General features: G+C 33.9%; 2 pseudogenes; both read right to left on the reverse strand.

Annotated features, from left to right (window-relative positions):
- Nucleotides 1-3,569: 3,569 nt before the first annotated feature.
- Nucleotides 3,570-4,815, reverse strand: LOC120166763 (annotated as a pseudogene).
- Nucleotides 4,816-7,244: 2,429 nt separating this feature from the next.
- LOC120166687 lies at nucleotides 7,245-16,825 on the reverse strand (annotated as a pseudogene).
- Nucleotides 16,826-19,689: the final 2,864 nt, after the last annotated feature.

Below are 19,689 nucleotides of genomic sequence, written 5' to 3' on the forward strand. Positions count from 1 at the left end.
CGTTGGGATAGAATCAATTCGAATAACTTAGCGAATGGTAAGCTAAGGGAAATTGGGATCGAGTTCGACTTTCATAGAGAAAGCATAATTCGAGTCGGATTTTTTTTCCAAGCACTTTTAAATTGTTTTGAGTTAACAACGATAGTCGAAATCTGTTTAAGGATTGCGATTCCTAAAATAAATTTGAGAAAGTCAATCACCAAATAGAAAAATGAGCTACAAAGATTAAACCTTATGGACTCAAATCGACATTTAACTGGAGGAAAAATCTTATTCAATGATCGATTAGAATTTGAGACACTCGAAAGCTTGAGGCTAATTTCATCATATTGATTTTTAATTTTACTTTCTTCAATTCTTTATCTTCCTTTGAATCATTATTTGTTTATTCAATTTCTCAATAAACCCTTTTTTTTACTTTACTTGTATTTTTTCTCCTAAATAGATCAAAAACAATCGTTCAACATCTTCCTTAATCCATGTGAATCGACCTTTTCTCTCTATATATTATTATATTTATTTCAATAAGATTAAAGATAAATTTATTTGACAGTGAAAATGATGTGTTGTCAATTATAAGTATTTTAAACAGTCATGTCTATATAAAATGTAGATTTCGTACCCAAAAAAAGTGATTCATACATCAACGTATTGGAACACACTATGAAAATTAAAAGGTAAAACTATAGTTACTATTTTTAATCCAAATCAAGAGAATGTAAATGAAGTGGTTAGAGGGTGCATTTTTTGACAGACCATGAGTAATTAGCCGTGAAAGACGACCAAAGTACACAACAGCTGTCTTTATGTGACTGAACTGATTGAAACATGCTGCATAAACATGTCTTAAAAGCGTGTGAGACGAAAACGAAACCCTAAACCTATACCCTATAAATAAATAAATATTCTTCTTTTTGATAGTCTCTCATCGGGAGGTGAGAAGAAGGGAACTTAGTAGAGACGAAGAAGAAAAGGTCATTAATGAAAAAAAATACTCAATAAACTATTATCCTATAATTAAAAGACTATTATTTGTACACTTAACTAAAAAAACCCTTAGTATACACTTGCAATTTTTTAAACTTTTCTTTAGAAACTGTTACACATCTGAATTAGACATGGATCTCTTAATAAGCTGCTACATTAAACTACTTTATCGGACTATAAATACATTATAATCTTAGATCTGATATCCCTAAAAAAATAAAGAATCAATATATAAAAATCTTACAACAGACAAAAAGGGATCTTCATGATCTTTTGGACAAATTATCTTCTATCTCGATACTTGAAAAATTAAGTGGCATACCCCTTTAACTCCATTACTAACAGCATATCAAATGGAGACTGATCATTTACTGCGACTTTTCATCAAATAAAAATAAATAAATAATATGAGGCAACAAAATCATTTTTGGCGATTTTTTTCAAAAATTACATTTTAATTATATATTTACTTATCAAACACTTTCAAATATATTTAAATTACATTGACGTGACCTGTGACTCGCGCCTTCCGTCACACCTAAAGAATAGTGGCTCGTTTCGTAATTATTTTTAAAATAATATCTAATAAATAATTAATTTCTGTTAATATGATTTTTATGTTAAAACGTAAGTATTTTATTTATTTTTTGTGATTACAAAAAAAATTACATTAAAATCTTTAAATATTATTTTACAAATTATTTTATAATCTGATAAATTTTAATTTTTGCATGAAAAATTTATTGACTTTTAAAATTATTTATTTAAAAATATAAAAAGTAATAAAATAAAATTTTAATTACAATTAAAAGAACAAATAAATTATTAGTCATTAATTATTATTTTTAACAACATCTAATAATATTTATTATTATTTAATTAAATTAAAATTTAATATTTATTTTATATTTTTCAAAATTAATATTAAAAATAATATTTTAAATATATAGATGATAATTTTTAACTTTACCTTGTTTTATTAATTTTTATTTACTTTTAATTCATTTTTATTATATTTTAAATATATGAGTTATAATTTAAATTAATCATTTATTTTACTATTATTCAAATTAATTAAGATAAATTATAGTAAAATATTACTAAAAAAATATAAATACATACATGAAAAATTATTTTACAATTTTTTTTATTGAAGAGTAACACAAAAAGTAAAATAATGAAAATCTTTATATTTTTATGTATGTATTTATATTTTTCTTTTAAAAATATTTTACCATAATTTTTTTAATTAATTTAAATAATAACAGCATAATGATTAATTTAAATTATAACTCATATATTTAAAAATCAATAAAAATACAATAATAATAATTAAAAATGAATAAAATTCAATAAAAAAAAAGATAAAACTAAAAAATATCACATATATATTTAAAATATTCTTTCTAATATTAATTTTAATAATATTAAATAAATATTAAATTCTAATTTTATTAAAAATGAATAAACATTATTAAATTTTATTAAAAAATAATAATAAATTACTAATAATTCATTTGATCCTTCATTTATAATTAAAAAAAATTTTAATATTTTTTTTATTTTTAAACAATTAATTTTAAAATTTAATAAATTTTTCATATAAAAAATCAAAATTTATCAAGATATAAAATAATTTAAAAATAATATTTAAAAAATTTTAATACAAAAATCTTTTTGCACTCATAAAAAAATAAACTTGACGTTTTTACATAAAAATCAACTTAACAAAAATTAATTACATATTAAACGGTGCATGGCCGCACTTTACCCGACATGATACCACATCAACGTAAGACGCGATATATGAGTCGCATCTTTCTACAAAGAATGTTAGATCAAAAAATAGATCTAAAAATATATCTGACAGGTAAATATATAACGAAAAGATGATTTTTGAGAAAAATTGCCACCATCTTTGCTCCATTAACAGAAGCAATCAAACTTCTTCATAGTAATGACACAAATGAATAAAAACTTTATTGTATTCAACCATATTGTATGATCTTTTGTTCTTTACCAACAAAATTACAGGAGGCATTTAAAAGATGGGGCAGATGATAAAATGCATAGATAGTCCATTCTAATAATGATGATTGTAATGAACATATATATATATATATATAGAGAGAGAGAGAGAGAGAGAGAGAGAGAGAAGGGTCTGGGTGGAATTTTATGTTTCACCTTTTGTAGTTGAACGGAAGAGCTAAGCTTTCTCTCATTCATGCATGCCGTGATTAGTAAAAATGATGTGGCCTTTGTAGGTTGTCCAACCAAAGAAGGAACCAAGATTCGTCCCACATATAAGCTGGCAAACAGCTACAGGGAAAAGCAGCTTCCCCAAGTTGAAAAATCCAGCTAGGAATCGATTTTTGTCTCCAAGTTATTCAACCAAAATTTAAAAACAAAATCCCATAATCTCACTAAAATATTAAATATTTCTTCAACTAACAAACACTCACTTGACACGCCACATGCTATACAAAAACAGCTTTAGATTTCATTCAAGAAGGAAGCTTTATACCAGCAAGTATCGACAGTTGCAGTAGTAGAAGAATTTATATTTGATGAACATCTCCCCCTTTTATCTTTTTTCTTAAAACTTTTTAAGAACTACCTACTTTATCAATGGTGGGTGTCAAATGCTGTAGTGCTGTTACTATCAAGTATCAAGAAAGTAGACAATGAAGAAGAGACGTAGAAGAAAGAAAATGACTTTGGGTGTGGTTTTTAAGATCTTGGGTTTGGGAAAAACTGCGTACCAGCCATCGAAGTGTTGAGCGGAGTTAAATATAGAGAGGAAGGGTCTAAATATGTAGCACTTGATGAAGCAGCAGCAGCTGTTAGGCTACACCCGACGGATGCAACGGTAGCCACGGCGGTGGGACCAGCGGTAATAAGATCAAGCGGTAGAAGTTGAACTCCATCACCGGAATAACTCGCACCAACTGCCGCCTCCAAGTCGTAGCCGCTTTCGGGGCCTTGATCGTAAAGAATTCCCTTGAAAACATGCCCTGCGATGTTCACTGCTGCCCTATAAGCATACTGATCGTCACCATCTTCAATGCTACTCACTCTCACGCACCGGAAAACCGCTTCAGAGTTCACTTCTGCCGGAAAATTCCCCACTTCAAACCCTAAAAGAAAACAAAACAAAATGGGTTTTATTCATTTCGTTCATTTCCATGAAAAGAAATATAAACACAGAGAAGAAGAAAAGGTTTCTTCCCTGTCAAAACATTCGTCACAGTTACTGAAAAACAGTATGTATAAAAGGAATTGATGAAAAGAAAGGTTATGAAGGGGCTAAATAAGGAGGTAGATTTCATTGCATGCAAATTTTTTTAACCTTCCTCGGTCTTTTTTCCGAATCTTTTGGGATTCTCTCGAGGAAGCTGAAGTTGTTGCTGAAAATTTTGTTTTTCACGGCGCTTGGAAGCAGGAACCCAAGTGCTTTTAACATGGGTTTGGCAATCAAATCCTCGACTTCTACAACAAGTTCTACACCTCATGTGAAGGCAATCCTTTTTAGCTTGATTACCACAATCTTGGCAACTAATGTTGCTGCCTCCAACACCTAACCCAGCTGCCGAAACATATAGATCTTGCAGTCTTTGGCTTTGGGGTTCGTTGTTGTTGATGCCTTGGTGGCGTTGTAGAAGCGTTTGGTGTTGCCATAATTCAAAACCCTTGTAGGAAACATCCTCGTTTTTGTACCAAAACCAGCTCTCCGGTTGGATTTCTGTTGGTGGTCGGTTCTGTTGATGTTCTTGGCTGCTGTTGATTCCTTTTCCTTCTAGTGAGAAATCCCCAGCCATTGTTCCTTCTCTAAACCTCTTTCAAACCTGAATTGCAACATAAAATACATATCAGAAACGTACCCAATTTATTTATTTTTTTCCAAAATGGGTACACGTTTCGGTTCTTCTTGTCAGTTTCTTTCTCCTTTTGCATGTGTTTTATGCATACGATGCCATCTAATAACTTAATCTTAACCCTCTCGGAAAAACAAAAGCAAAAAAAAAAACAGTACTGAAGCTGAGTTTGGTGGTTGTTGTCTTTTGCTAGTGTCGGTGCGCCACCTAATGGTTATGGCAAGAAAAAGCTGATTTTTACACTTTGGTGACGTTTGTTTCGGTAAAATATTTTTTAAATAATTAAAATAAGGAATTATTATTTTTTATTTGTTTTATAATTTATATATAGTAATATATTATAAAAAATTAAAAAATATTAAATTTTTTTTATTGATTGATTATTTATTTTAATAAATTATAAAAATCATGCTAATAAACATCATAAGTTAAAATCATCGCAATTAAAATAATTTAATAAATTATCAAAAGATAAAACAATATTTCGATACATTACAATCGGAGTATGCTAATTAGTTACTAAAAAATATACCAAAAATTATTTTTATTCAATATATGAATTAAAAATCCGACCCAACTCAAAATAATAAAAAAATTATTTTTATTCAATAAAAATATTGACTTAATTGAAAAAAATAATATATAGAGGGGTATTATTGTAATTATTTTTAAATATATAATGTAAAATTATATACTTTTTTGGGTCGATCCGTTTTTTACCCTAAATCCGAACCCAATCTGACCTGAATATCACACTTAAAAAAATCCGACCCGACTCGACCCGAATAGCACACTTAAAAAACCCGACCCGACCCGACCCGAATATATGAATTAGAAATCCGATCCGACCTGACCCGAAATAATAAAAAATTATTTTTATTCAATAAAAATAGTGACTTAATTAAAAAATATATATAGAGAGATGTATTATTGTAATTATTTCTAAATATATAAAGTAAAATTATATATATTTCCGGGTCGAGTATTTTTCACCCTAAATTCGAACTCGACCCGAATATCACACTTAAAAAAATCGACCCGACCCGACCAAAATAAAGTTTCACCCTATCCGACCCGGCCCAAATATATGAATTAGAAATCCGATCCGACCTGAAATAATAAAAAAATAATTTTATTCAATATATAAATAAATTACCAAAAGATTAATGAGAGTAGTATGATCAAATTTCAATTCTCTCCAATAAGAAAATTGAATTCTATCCATTCTTGGATGGAATTCACTTTCCCTCGTTTGATGAAAAATTAAAGCAATGAGATATTCCAATTATCTTAAAAAAAACTTGAATCAAACATAAAAAAAATAATAATTAAATTTCAATTACCCTCAATTTTAAAAGATTTCATCTAACCAAACACCAAATTAAAGTCGTCAACTTTGTTAAGAATTTCGTTTTGCTTTTGACTCGATATGTATTTCTTGGTGTCGGCAAGGCATTTAAGACATAATACAAAGAATTTACAGCTCTTTTTTCTGCCAACGCCGCCATGCCTTTTTCTCTCTCTTTTTCTGCTCTTTCTCTGATCTCTTGCCAGCTTCTTTTATGCTCTTTCTTGAGCTTATTAGCCTGCCCTTTCACCATCTTTAATTTTTCTTAATGAACAAACAGAGAACTGAAAACTAACTGTATAGTTCCACTTTCCTTCTTTTCTATTTCATTTCACTAACAACTTCGTTGGCCAAGGCGTAAGGGATTCTGCCATTCTCTTTCCCATCTGAGGGTCATTTCTTCCCCACGTATCACCATATCCATTAGGTTTTCTTTCCCTTCTCGATTTAACCAATTGTTTGGACTTGTCATTCAAATATAATTTCTTTTGTTAAATTAAGTATTTAAAATATATTATATTTTTACCATTGTTGTTTGAAATACTCATGCCGATTTTGTAAAATTTGATTCAAGGAAAATATGACCCTTAAATGAAAATTTTAACGTATTATAAAAATGGTGAGGAGATTTTAAATTATTCACGTAAAAATGAATATGTGATGGAATTACTCACAAATCAAAAAAAAATTATTCAAAAAAAATGTAGTGAGGTTATGATTTTATCCTCCTAGCCCAAATCGAAATAAAAAATATTATCGAGATTTTACTGTATTCATAAATAAGTTGGCAATGGCCATCAAAGACAAAGGCTGATCGACCTCAACATAGAGACTTCTTACACTAATAAAATCCAAATTCGATTACTTAAATATATATATATTTTGATATTTTCTTTTTATTAATGTATTGAAATGAAAGTTTAATACAATTTATTAATTAGGCGAGCCTTTAAATTGAAAGATTGCAACATTTTTGTTAAAATATTTACACTTTAAAAAATGAAGTGATTTTCCAACATAAAAGTGGTTTTATTTTGCATTTCTTCACCAAGGAGCTTAAGGGGAACTACGAGGTTTACCTTTGATTGAATTCAAGTACTGAGTGACGAAGATTACTCCCATCACAAGTAAAAGGCAACCAACCAGTGTGCTGAAGAACAGGGCACCTGGTTGTCTCCTCTGCACGAAGCCATATACTCCGTTAGACGTCACAACGATGAGGTCGCTTAGCCCTTCGTTCGAAAAATCGTCTACATCAGAGCATGTGTAGGTGTAGCAGGAAGATCTACTGATGCTAATACACTTCCTGCAGGAGAAATGAATACGGCTGAATGTTCTCCTGCTGCAAGGATCATTTGCTGATTGTCATGCATTCAGCGATGGAACGCCCGTACTGCCTTCCATCATGCCTGAAGGCGAAGGAAGGTTCGACCATGCCGCATCCGTCAAAAGTTGCCATTCTCAAACGGCACCATGCCCTTGCAACCCGGGAGAGTATGCGGCTAACTGAAAAGTAGGAGTAGAAACATCACATGCATGACCAAACAAATCCACATGGTGCAAAGTGATCATTGTACACATTCTAAGCATACCTCACCTCGACTTGTTCAGAAAATAACATCGCCATGACTCCCCTTCCGATGCCGATGCTTATGTCCATCACTCCTGGGTATGAAGATCGGTGTCACCACTTCAAACGACGAAGCATTTGCACTTTGACCGATACTTCTATAGAACTCTCCATGTTGGAATAAATTGAAAGGGGAATGATGACATATTGAAGCATTAAACAGTTGTTCTCTAACAGGTACGCCGGAGGTCGCTACAGCCCAACATGGTCGCAGCACTTCCATTGATCTACTAATAACAGTTCGCTCACCATTCTTGGCTCCAACAGCCTGAGAAGAAACAGTTTATATTCTTACATATGCATTTACGCATGGAAGAAAACAATTTGGTTCAAGTCCAGACCTGTACGTGATCCAGGACTCCATCTCCATTAATATCAGCAAGAAGTCCACCTTCTTGAAGATGAAGCTGATGAAATCAATATACATTACACATCAAATTCGTTAAGAAATATGGAGCCCTTGTATTCAATTACTATGCATAGGTCATATGGGAAGGGAAAAAATGAAACAAAAGTTGAAGGTAAGATCAAGAGAAGGCGTACTTTTTTCCTGGTTGAGAATTAGCATTCATGTGAACAGCTAGTGAAATATATTTAGTTAAACAAATGGTATATAAGTTCATCAACTTTAGCATATTCCGAGGTTTCTTATATCTAAAAGTTATGTTGCACTGATACGGATACGGGAACGGGGACATAAAACGGTAATTTCTAAAATTACAGGGTACGGGGGCGACAAGGGTACGACATATAAAATAACTTTGGGGTGTTTTTCTTTTGTATCAGAGATTTTACACCAACCAGGAATCCACATTGCACATTTGTCCTCAGAACCCTAAACAAAACTTTATTTTTTAGTTAGAGGGATTGATATCAAACTCAAAGTCTGAGACCCAGATTTAACCCATCATCAAAGTTTACCCCATATGTGGTTTCGGAATGTTTCTCTCTCTCTCTCTCTCTCTCTCTCACACACGCACGCGCTTCTCTCTCTCTCTCTCTCTCTCTCTCTCTCTCTCTCTCTCTCTCTCTCTCTCTCTCTCTCTCTCTCTCTCTCTCTCTCTCTCTCTCTCTCTCTCTCTCACGCGCGCACGCGCACAAATCTAAAGGCTTTATTTTTGGTTTTTCAGCCAATTGAGCTAATGATGGCAGCAGCTACGACTCCTACTGTTCATGAGAAAAACGAGGCCTTTGTCATTTGGGAAAGGAACAACACCCATCGACCATCGGGTTGACCCGTGACCTTGTCGCTTCTATTCCAAGCTTTGGTGTTAACAGGAAGAAAAGGATGGGTAGACAGAGGAGATCATCTTCCACCATCAAACTTCTCTCTTTTACCAACTCCTCCTCTAGTAGCTCCTCGGACGTTTCCCTGCGAAAATCATCAAGTGAAGGAGGAGGTAAAATACCCAGATTAAGACGTCATCGGACGCTTCTCAGAGAACCAAGGGTAAGATTCTCCGCAGAAACAACACAGGTCAACGACGGCAAAATGGCATCCAGGGGACGCATGTGCTAGTCACATGCCGTCCCCGAAACGTCCCCAGCGAGCACCAAAACGTTCTCCGTATCGTTCGGCCGTACCCTACCACCGTGGCACGTCCCCGTACCGTCTCCGTGCCAAGGACGTTTCGGGTACTTGAAACGTCCTTCCTCTGCCGTCCCCGTGCAACATAGTCTAAAAGCACAGATTGGGGTTTAGGCTCACCTTGCATATAGTTCGACCAGATGCCAAATGAACAGCTTCTATCCCTTCCTTTTGATGGGCTACAACAACATTAGGAACCCACCAGAGCCGAGTATTATTTGTTATGGTCGGGATGAAAGTCAATTGCTGCATAAAAATCATAAAAGGAAAAGATTCCATTTGTGGACTCGATCTTTCTTACTAATTATATAAAAATGTACTTGAAACACAAATCTTACGTAAAAACGTTTTCAGTACAATGTAAACAAAATCTTTCAGTAAATTTTGTCATTAGTTGGGTGTACTAGTGCACAAGAATATCCAAGTACAGCAACAAAAGATAACGTTTTGATGCATTACAGCCATCAAAAAGGGGTCAAAGCAACACAAGAAAACAGAGATTAGAAAAATGAGGTGCCATCCCCATTGAACTTGTTGCACAGCATAATAGCTAAGAAGAAACCTATCAAATACCCAAAAAATCTTTGGCTACAGTCTTTTCTAAACTTCAAGAGGAAGGATTCTACAGAAGCATGCATAATCCATTGGCAAACATACCTTCTTTGATTTTGCTGAACCAGCATACCTTACAGCTTTTCCAATCAAATTTGAAATTTTTTTGGTGTCATCCTTCCCTGGAGGATGGTGTTCCTCAGGCTTGTGAAAAGGATAAATTGTTGCCTTTCCGGGTACTTTTTTCAGTGATTTCCTTTTATGCCGCTTGAAATGTGACAACATTAAGAATGTATCTTCTCTCCTATCCTAGTTCAAAAGATAGACTTAACATGAATCCCCAACATTCTTGAGAGTACAAAGAAGAGAGCAAAGAGTCATAATTAGTATATATTACTATGTTCTTACCCAATGATGCGGAGAAACTCCAAGGATTGATTCTCTGAATTGCCTGCACTAAAACTAAAGTTCAAAACATGTCTAAGAAATTTTATATGTGGGAAAGATTCAACTAGATTGGGAAAAAAACATTTTTTTTATTCAAAGGAAAAGGATGTCATGAACAATATAGAGAAGTAGAAGAATTTAAAAGGAAACAAATGTACCAACACGATTATACAAATAGCTGTAAGTTAGATCAGTAAGCAATAAGCAAAATGTTGAAATCTGTGAGCAATTACGAAAGGTGAAGCGAGATTTACATTTGGATCATGGAATAATGGATGAAGGAAACCAGACACCAAGTTGGTGAAATTCAGCTGCCTAAGACTTTTGGTTGGACCATGATTAGACATTATTAAATAAGATTTCAGCTCCCAGAACATTTTTCTTCCAATGCGTTAAAAGATTATAACCTGTAGAAATCAGACTATAGAAAGAAAGCAGACTGAATAGTAGAAAACAGACTGTAGGAAACAGTCAAGTCTGTTATTTTATTCTTGCATACTTTCAATAGAAACATATTACATATTTATATACAAATTATGCCTCTAAACTAGGAAACTCTAAGTTAGGAAATATACAAATCCTAGGAGATGTAATCCCTTGAAACAAGGGATTTGAAAAACAGAAAATAATTAAAGAATCTCTTGACAGCTCATTTCTATAATTCCTACACTCCCCCTCAAACTGGTGTATATATGTTGTATATACCCAGTTTGAATGACATCTTATCAAAAGTTACTCGTGGAAGGGCTTTGGTGAAGATATCTGCAAGTTGTTTCTTCGTCGGAATGTACTGCAGTTGTGCAACTCCATTGTTGACCTTCTCGTAAATAAAATGTATGTCTATCTCAATGTGTTTCGTTCTATCATGCTGCACTGGGTTTTTTGCTATACTCATAGATGATTGACTGTCACTAAAAATCTCAAAATTCTTATTGTCATCTAAGTCCAGTTCTGTGAGCAGTCTTTTAATCCACATTCCTTCACATATTCTGAGAGCTATTGCTCTAAACTCTGACTCAGCACTACTTCGAGAGACAACAACTTATTTCTTACTTCTCCAAGTCACCAAATTACCCCAAACGTAGGCACAATAGCCACTAACTGACCTTCTATAAGTTAATTCACCTCCTCAGCTTGCATCCGTATAAACCTTCATTGTTCTGTCTTGCAATATCAGGCCTGGTCAATGAAAGGTAAATCAACTTCCCAACTAACCTTTGGTAGGTTTCATTGTTTACTGGATTTCCAGTCTGGTCCTTGCAAAATTTCAAGCCTGGCTCTATTGGAGTTTCAACTGGTTTGCAGTCGAGCATCCCTGTTTCTGCAAGAAGATCCAAAACATACTTACGCTGGTTTATGACCAGCCCTTCTTCGGACCTTGCAACTTCCATACCCAGGAAATACCTCATACTCCCTAAATCCTTGGTTTCAAACTCCTTTGCAAGATTCATCTTTAGCTTTTATATTTCTTCTATATCACTGCCAGTTATAATCATATCATCTATATAGACAATTAGGAGGGTTATCTTACCACTCGGTGTAATTTTTCTGAATAATGTGTGATCCGCTTGGCTTTGTTTGAAACCATTCTGTGCCATAGTCTTAGCAAATCGATCAAACCAAGCCCTGGGAGACTGTTTTAAGCCATATAAGAATTTATTGAGCTTGCACACATTTTTCTTAGTGACTTTTCCTTCTAATCCGGGGGGGACCTCCATGTATACTTCTTCTTCAAGGTTCCCATTCAGAAAAGCATTCTTTATGTCCAGCTGATGCAATTTCCAGCCCATGTTAACAGCTACTGATAACAATATTCTGATGATATTCAATTTTGCAACCGGTGCAAAAGTCTCCTGGTAGTCGATGCCATAGGACTGAGAAAAACCTTTAGCAACCAGCCTTGCCTTGTATCTTTCCACACTCTCATGCGAATGATATTTGACTATGAATATCCACCTACATTCAACAGCTCCCTTCCCTTCTGGCAAATATGTCAAACTCCATGTCTTATTCTTTTGCAACGCTTTTATCTCCTCTTCCACAGCCTTTTTCCACTCAGGAGATTGAAATGCTTCTGTCATATTTCTTGGGATTTTCACACTGTTAATGTTGATAGTGAAGGCCATGAAATTAGACTGTAATTTCTCATATGCAACATACTTATTTATAGGATGAGCAGTGCATTTTCTTACCCTCTTCCTAATAGCAATAGGAAAGTCATCCAGATCAACAGTAGTAGCCTCTTGGTAACCATCATTACCTTCTATTTCAGATGCAACAGGATCCGAATCTGGTTCTTGGCTTTCAGAGGCAACAGGACTCGAATCTGGTTCTTGGCTAATGCTAGGCTAACTAATTTCTTCAGCAACATCTTTTCCTTCTTCTTGAGTAAACACTGAGTTGTTTCGGATGGGGAGTTATGGTTTCAGGGTCATTGTTAGGTGCATTTTTTATAGTGGTGGAAGGGGTTTTGCACGGACTAGAGTTCTGAGGTAAGAAGAAAGGTTATTCATCAGAGTTATTTAGGTTATTCCCATCACCCTCACTAGGAACTGGAACTGTGCTAGCCGGCTTTGAAGAGACAGTAATAGGTAAAGAAAGGATAGGTTGTAAAGAAATATTGGTTTGAACATACTGAAATTCCTTGTAACTCTCCCCCTGAATTTCTATTCCCGAAAAATAAGGTTGGTTTTCAAAAAATGTAACATCAAATGAGACATATGTTTTTTTTGTGGAAGGTGAGTAACACTTGTAACCCTTCTGACTCGAAGAATAGCCCAAGAACACACACTTTATGGACCTAGGATCTAATTTCCCTCTGTTGTGGATATTAACAAAGGTTGTACACCCAAACACCCGAGGAGAAAGACTTGAGTTTAAATGTTTAAAATGGGGAAAAAGTTGAAACAGAACCTTAGTAGGAATTTTGAAATCTAAAGTCTTACTTGGCATTCTATTGATGAGGTATGTGGCTGTAAGAAGAGCTTCCCCCCAAAGATACTTAGGAGCATTAGCAGCAAACAGAAGAGACCTAGTAATCTCTAGAAGATGTCTATTTTTCCTTTCTGCTACCCCGTTTTATTGAGGTGTGTTGACACAAGACGTAAGGTGAACAATGCCTTTTTCCTTAAAGAAATACCCAAGAGTTTTATTCAAATACTCACTCCCATTGTCACTCCTCAGAATTTTTATTTTTGTGTCAAATTGAGTTTCAACTTTTTGATAAAAACTTTTAAAAAGAGACTCAACCTCATACTTTTCTCTCATTAAGAATACACATGTTATCCTAGAGTAATCATCTATAAAAGACACAAACCACTTATACCCAGAAATACTTTTGACAGGAGAAGGGCCCCAAATGTCACTATAGATGATGGAAAAAGGTGTTGTTGGTTCGCATTTGGCTGCAATATATGGTTTTCTGGTGTGTTTGATTATTTGACAAATTTCACAGGAAAACAATGATGGATCTTTATTTATAAATAAGTTCGGTAACATTTTGGAAAGAGAGTAAAAATTAGGATGACCTAATCTAGAGTGCCATAACATAATTTTATCGGTATTGATTGAGATCAGAAGATAAAATTGGTTTCTTAAGAGCACTGGATAAGGCATGATTATGAGATGTTTTACCTCCAAGGGTGTACAATCCTTTGCCCAGCCTAGCACTGCCAATCACCCTCTTCGAGTCTTGTGCCTGAAAAATGCAACCACCAGTACCAAACACAACATTACAACCAGAATCTTTAATTAATTTGCTGACTGACAGCAGATTGCATGCAAGTCTAGGAACATAGAGGACATTATGAAGTATTAGATTTTTGTTTAATGTAACAAAACCACTCCCTTTGACTGTAGTGAGAGAGCCATATTCTATTTTGATAGAAGCTGGTAAGCTGTTTTCATTATATTCCTCCAAGAGATCAGTATTTTCTGTCATATGATCTGATGCACCCGAGTCTATTATCTATTGTACCGAGAAAGCATATGGATTATTTCCATCAATAGCAGTATAAGTCACATTGGTAGGCTTGGCTATCATACTGCTCAAAATCTGTTGCTGCTCCTCTATTTGTTTCTAGCTAAAACTGCTTGAGGAATCATCTTGAGAGGAAATATTGGCCTCCTTTTGAACCTGGACCATGTGAGCTGCCAGTCGGCTGGTTTTCCGTGCAGCTTCCAACATTGGTCTATCATATGGCCTGGTTTCTTACAATGTTCACACCAGAGGCGATTTTGCCTCTGCTGCACTGAAAATCTGAAAAAACAGATTGAGATGGGCTGGTTTGGGAAGTGATTTCGGATGCTGAGGGATCCCGATTAGCCATGAAAAAAAATAGAGTTGAACAGGAATTGATTTAAAGAGAAGCGGAAATCGGATTGATCGCTCTAACCTGATACCATGTAGAAATCAGACTATAGAAAGAAAACATACTGAATAGTAAAAAACAGACTGTAGGAAACAGTCAAGTCTGTTATTTTATTCTTGCATACTTTCAATATAAACATATTACATATTTATATACAAATTATGCCTCTAAACTAGGAAACTCTAAGTTAGGAAAGATACTAATCCTAGGAGATGTAATCCCTTGAAATAAGGGATTTGAAAAACAGAAAATAATTACAGAATCTCTTGACAGCTCATTTCTATAATTCCTACATAACCACTTTCATAGAAACATGATTATCCAAATGGCTTTAGCGCATACCTCACCAGGTTGACGACTGTTGAGTGCTTGAACATCAAGCTTGTAGTTATGTTGCGGAACTAGCTGTGATAGATCTGAAGAATTTTCTTCTAAATTCTGAACAAACAAAATGATCAGGTTAACTTCAATTTCTAAAAGAAAAGAAGATCATATTAGCATTTAGTGAAGGAGATGATAGTTGATAAAAGCAAAACACTTCTAAACCAGGTGACAACAATTAAAAATGCATAGGTACGTATAGTGAAGCATATTGCCAAATTGTAAAGGATAAGAACAATAATGATGGAACCTAAAAGCAAGTTTTCCAAGAAAAGAAAGTACCTCATTCTTTCTAGACCATCTAAGTAAACCTTTTCGTCCATCGAATGCATAAACAGCAAACTGGCGTAAATTCACAGTTCCCAAGTTTTCAGAACCCTGTATAAAGGATACAAGGCTTCATTATTGGAATCTGAAACCAGAAGAAGTGACATCAACTCATTCTTAATGCAGCTGATTTGGTGCATAGAGGAGCGCAGAAATCATGTAGCTCACATGGAGATATTGAAATATAACTATTTTGATCTTTGACAGATCGGATGATTTATGTCAAAATAGCAGCTTTCAGGTCCTTAACTAACTACATATGCGGTGACGGTTTAGGACCAGCGTGGAAATTAATACATCAATAGTGTAACATCAAGGAAAATGATTCCCACCTCCTTTTCATTTGCACTTCTTCTATGATGTTCAGCATTTCGTTCAGCCATCCTGATTTGCTCAAAAGGATCTATGTACATCTAAAAATGCTTGTTATACTCGTTAATTAATCAAAGAAGAATAATGAAAAAAAATAGTCTTTACTCTCATATATATATGCAGGTTTAGATAAAATTAAGGGTAAAGTATACAAATGGTCATTTGACTATAGATTGTTGTTTTGTTGAGTCCTTCGACTATTAAAAGTTACAAAATAGTCTTTCGATCATAAGGTGCTTTTTGTTGAGTCCCCGACTATTGAAAGTTACAAAATAATCACTCGACTATGCATATATTCTAAACTTGTCTTTTTCCGTTAAAAAATTGATGATCGTCTGAGCTGGACATTAACATGCTGACTAGGATATGATAACAAGTTAATGTCCAACTCAGACCGCCGCTAATTTTTTAACGGAAAATGTCAAGTTTGAAACACCGGAACACTAACAAGTAGAACTAGATTTCACAGCAGATAGGTAAAGAAGGGATGAAAGCTACGGTAATAATGGAACTTAGAAAACATACATGCGGCTGCATTTCCATCCTCCCACCAACGATGACTAAACCAGAATCACCATGCCTCAAGGTGTAATTGCTTACAGATATCGCTATTTCTCTATGGTGTGCATTATGCGGAAAATCGTCCTGTCCAACACCACCAAAACACAATGCTATCACAAACAACACGATTTGAACACAATGCTATCATAGTGTTACAGACCCGCAAATTATTCTACCATAGCTTTTTGAGATTATGGTTGAAACACATGACAGACCAATCCGAAGTAACAACAACCAAAACCCGCTTATGGGGTTTAATTCTATGAGTTCATTCTATAACACCGGTGGCCATTGCCACCGGACGTCTACCAGAGGCAACCCTGACCTAATCAGGTAATAGAGACACCTCTGCCAGCAAACGTGCTTCACTGAATCCTTCATCGACATGTCGTGCTGGCTCCAATAGCTTGTAAGTTTCAAACATAAAATTTAAACTTACAAGTGAACTTCCGTATTTCCTCTTTTAAATTCATTTATGAGTAAATTACATATTTAGTCACTTAACTATCACTTTGATTTTATTTTGGTCATCAACTACTATTTTTAAGGATAAACTACTCAAATGACCATTAACTGTTGGGTTGATGTGGATATGACTTCCATACATTCAACTTTGGACCTTTGACATGGTGTAAGTCAATAATAGTCACATTAGCTACACCTTTTGTTTTGTAACGTCAAACGGCTACATTGAAACCACTTAAATAATTATGTGATCATTTTGTCAAAATTGAAAGTATGATGGTTATATTGACATAAACCCTATAGTCAAGTGGTTATTTTCGTAGTTTATAATATTTTTTTTAAATATCATACACTCTAATCTCACTCAATGTGTCTCTTTTGTTTTTTAAAATTGTCTTACTCAAAATATACTATTAGAAAAAACAACAAACAACTCTTATATTTCTTTTTGATCTTATATGTCTCACTCTTTTACACAAATTAAAACAAATCTGTCAAAACTATCAATCACCTTTTAGGATAATTTTGTTATTTCCCTTTCGTCAAATATAAGAGATAAAATTATGGGATTGAAGGAGTACTTAAATTTGTTTTTGGATTCATAAAATTAACGGTGATACCGATGTCATCAGTAAAAAGAAGATAAAATTTCTTATCACGACAATAATTTTGTTTATTTTTAACTGTCGATGACCAAAACAAATTAGATATTAATTTGAAAAAAATAATAGTTTAGAGACCAAAACAGAACTAACTTGATAGTTGGGGTGACTGAATATGTAATTTATCCTTAGCTTATTTAGAGAAAAATGAATAACCTGAATTTTGGCATCGTGACTAGCGACGAGGATTTCTTTCTTTCCGTCTCCGTTTAGATCGGCAACGAGAGGTGGAGGGAGACGCTCAGCTTCGCATTTGATCGGATAAATGCAACCACGCTTCTCTAAACGAGAAATCTCCCTCGTGCTTTACAAAAAAAGAGAGACAAGACGGAATAAAATTAGCATGGAATTGAAGAACCAAGGAATTTCTATGGATCATATAATTCGAGAGCTGAATTAAATGATGAGTAATAAAAGAACCTGGAGAGAGAAGAAGATGGCGAAAGAGGAGAGCATAAGAATAGATAAATCTCTTTTGCTCATGATGGCTTTGAGTTCAAGGATCAATGGAGAAACACAGCAGATTTGAACTGAGAAAACGATTTTGAGTCGATGTGTTGAGGAAAACGAAAACATGGACTGAATTTTCGGAGTCCATCAAAACAAAAGCCCCAAATCATACAAACCTACAACAATTTTAGGTCCAACTTAATCAATCCTAATTACTTAAAGCCTGCAATTATTTTAGTCCATTTGAATCTTTAAAATTTAATTTCATCCTATTTTTTTATACCATGCATAAACCAGACATATTCAAGGATCGGTCCATTCATCCGCTAAAGCTTATTGATATTGAAAATCCATGGTGTTTGCAGTCCACAATACCTCACTAATTTACCAATTCACAATTAGAGCAGAAAGGTAACATCTCCAAAGAAGAAGTTTCATCACCAAAAAGTAGATAATAGAGTGAAAGTTGAATCTTATTTCACTCTTTCGAAGTTAAGGCCGATTCGTTTACCCCAGTCTTGGCCTGTACAAAAGAAACATATGCAATATTTCGCTAATTCAATCAGCTGTCCTTTCAGTTCAGAGGTGAAAAATGGCACGAGGAAGAAGACTGGAAAAGGGTTGTGTCGCAACCATTTCCCCCTCGGGTGAGGAAAAATTAGTACGACTTAGAATAGATATTTTAAAGTGAGATTAAAACATCATAAAAATTAGATAATTTTAATAAAATGTTTTATTTTATTAAAATATCAAGTTTGAGGTCTGCAAAAATAAAAAAATATGTTCGGGAGTCTGTTACGTGTGGGAAATATTTAGCACCTCATAACGCAAAAAAATTGGTACCTAGATGTTTATCCTATTTTAAAATTTGGAACTTTGGAGTTCGAAATATTTAATTTAGAAATCATTATAGATGCAAAGTTGAATATGTTGTCCGTTTATTAAAGTCAATAATAGTCATCCGAATGGTTTTAATTCCTCAAATTGTGTCTGATATGTTGTCACTATAATATTTTAAAATAATTTATTAAATTCATCTATCATATATGTATATTTATGTCATAAAATCTCTAACATAGATCAACAACAAACAACAAATTCCTGCCATGTGACTATTCTTTTGCACCACATCCATAGGGTTCTTCCGTGCGAGATTCCAACGCTACCAATCTTGTCCATGATAGTTTTCTATTTTATCCATCTTGTGAGAAGTTCTTCTTTAATACATGATGTTTTTTCTTACATGACTACATATTCGTTGTTTTTGCTACTCTTTCGATATGTTGGGATTTGCGGAAGTTCGAAACGAAAACCGAAAGGGTTTATCAAGAGGGGTTGAATTGGTTTTTGTGTTTAGAGAGTAAGGAGATTAGAAAGATAGCCAAAATACACAGCGATTTATAGTGGTTCGACTTCTCAACCAAGTCTACCTTTATTATTATATCTCCTCACTAAGGATTTTCTAATAAATTCACTAATTTGTTTATTCTTTTTACAGGATCAAGAGATAACTTTTACACTCTCTTATTTTTCAATAGCTAAACTAGAATAAATCCCTTTTTCACTAAATAAAAGAAATGTAAACAAGAAATCATCTCTAAGGTAGGTGTTTACAAATTAAACCTCACAATAATACAATATTTACAAGAAAATAGAAAAATAAGAATGAAAAAT

Source organism: Hibiscus syriacus, unplaced genomic scaffold (assembly GCF_006381635.1).
Source record: "Hibiscus syriacus cultivar Baekdansim isolate YM2019G1 unplaced genomic scaffold, ASM638163v2 tig00111644_pilon, whole genome shotgun sequence".
Lineage (NCBI taxonomy): Eukaryota > Viridiplantae > Streptophyta > Magnoliopsida > Malvales > Malvaceae > Hibiscus > Hibiscus syriacus.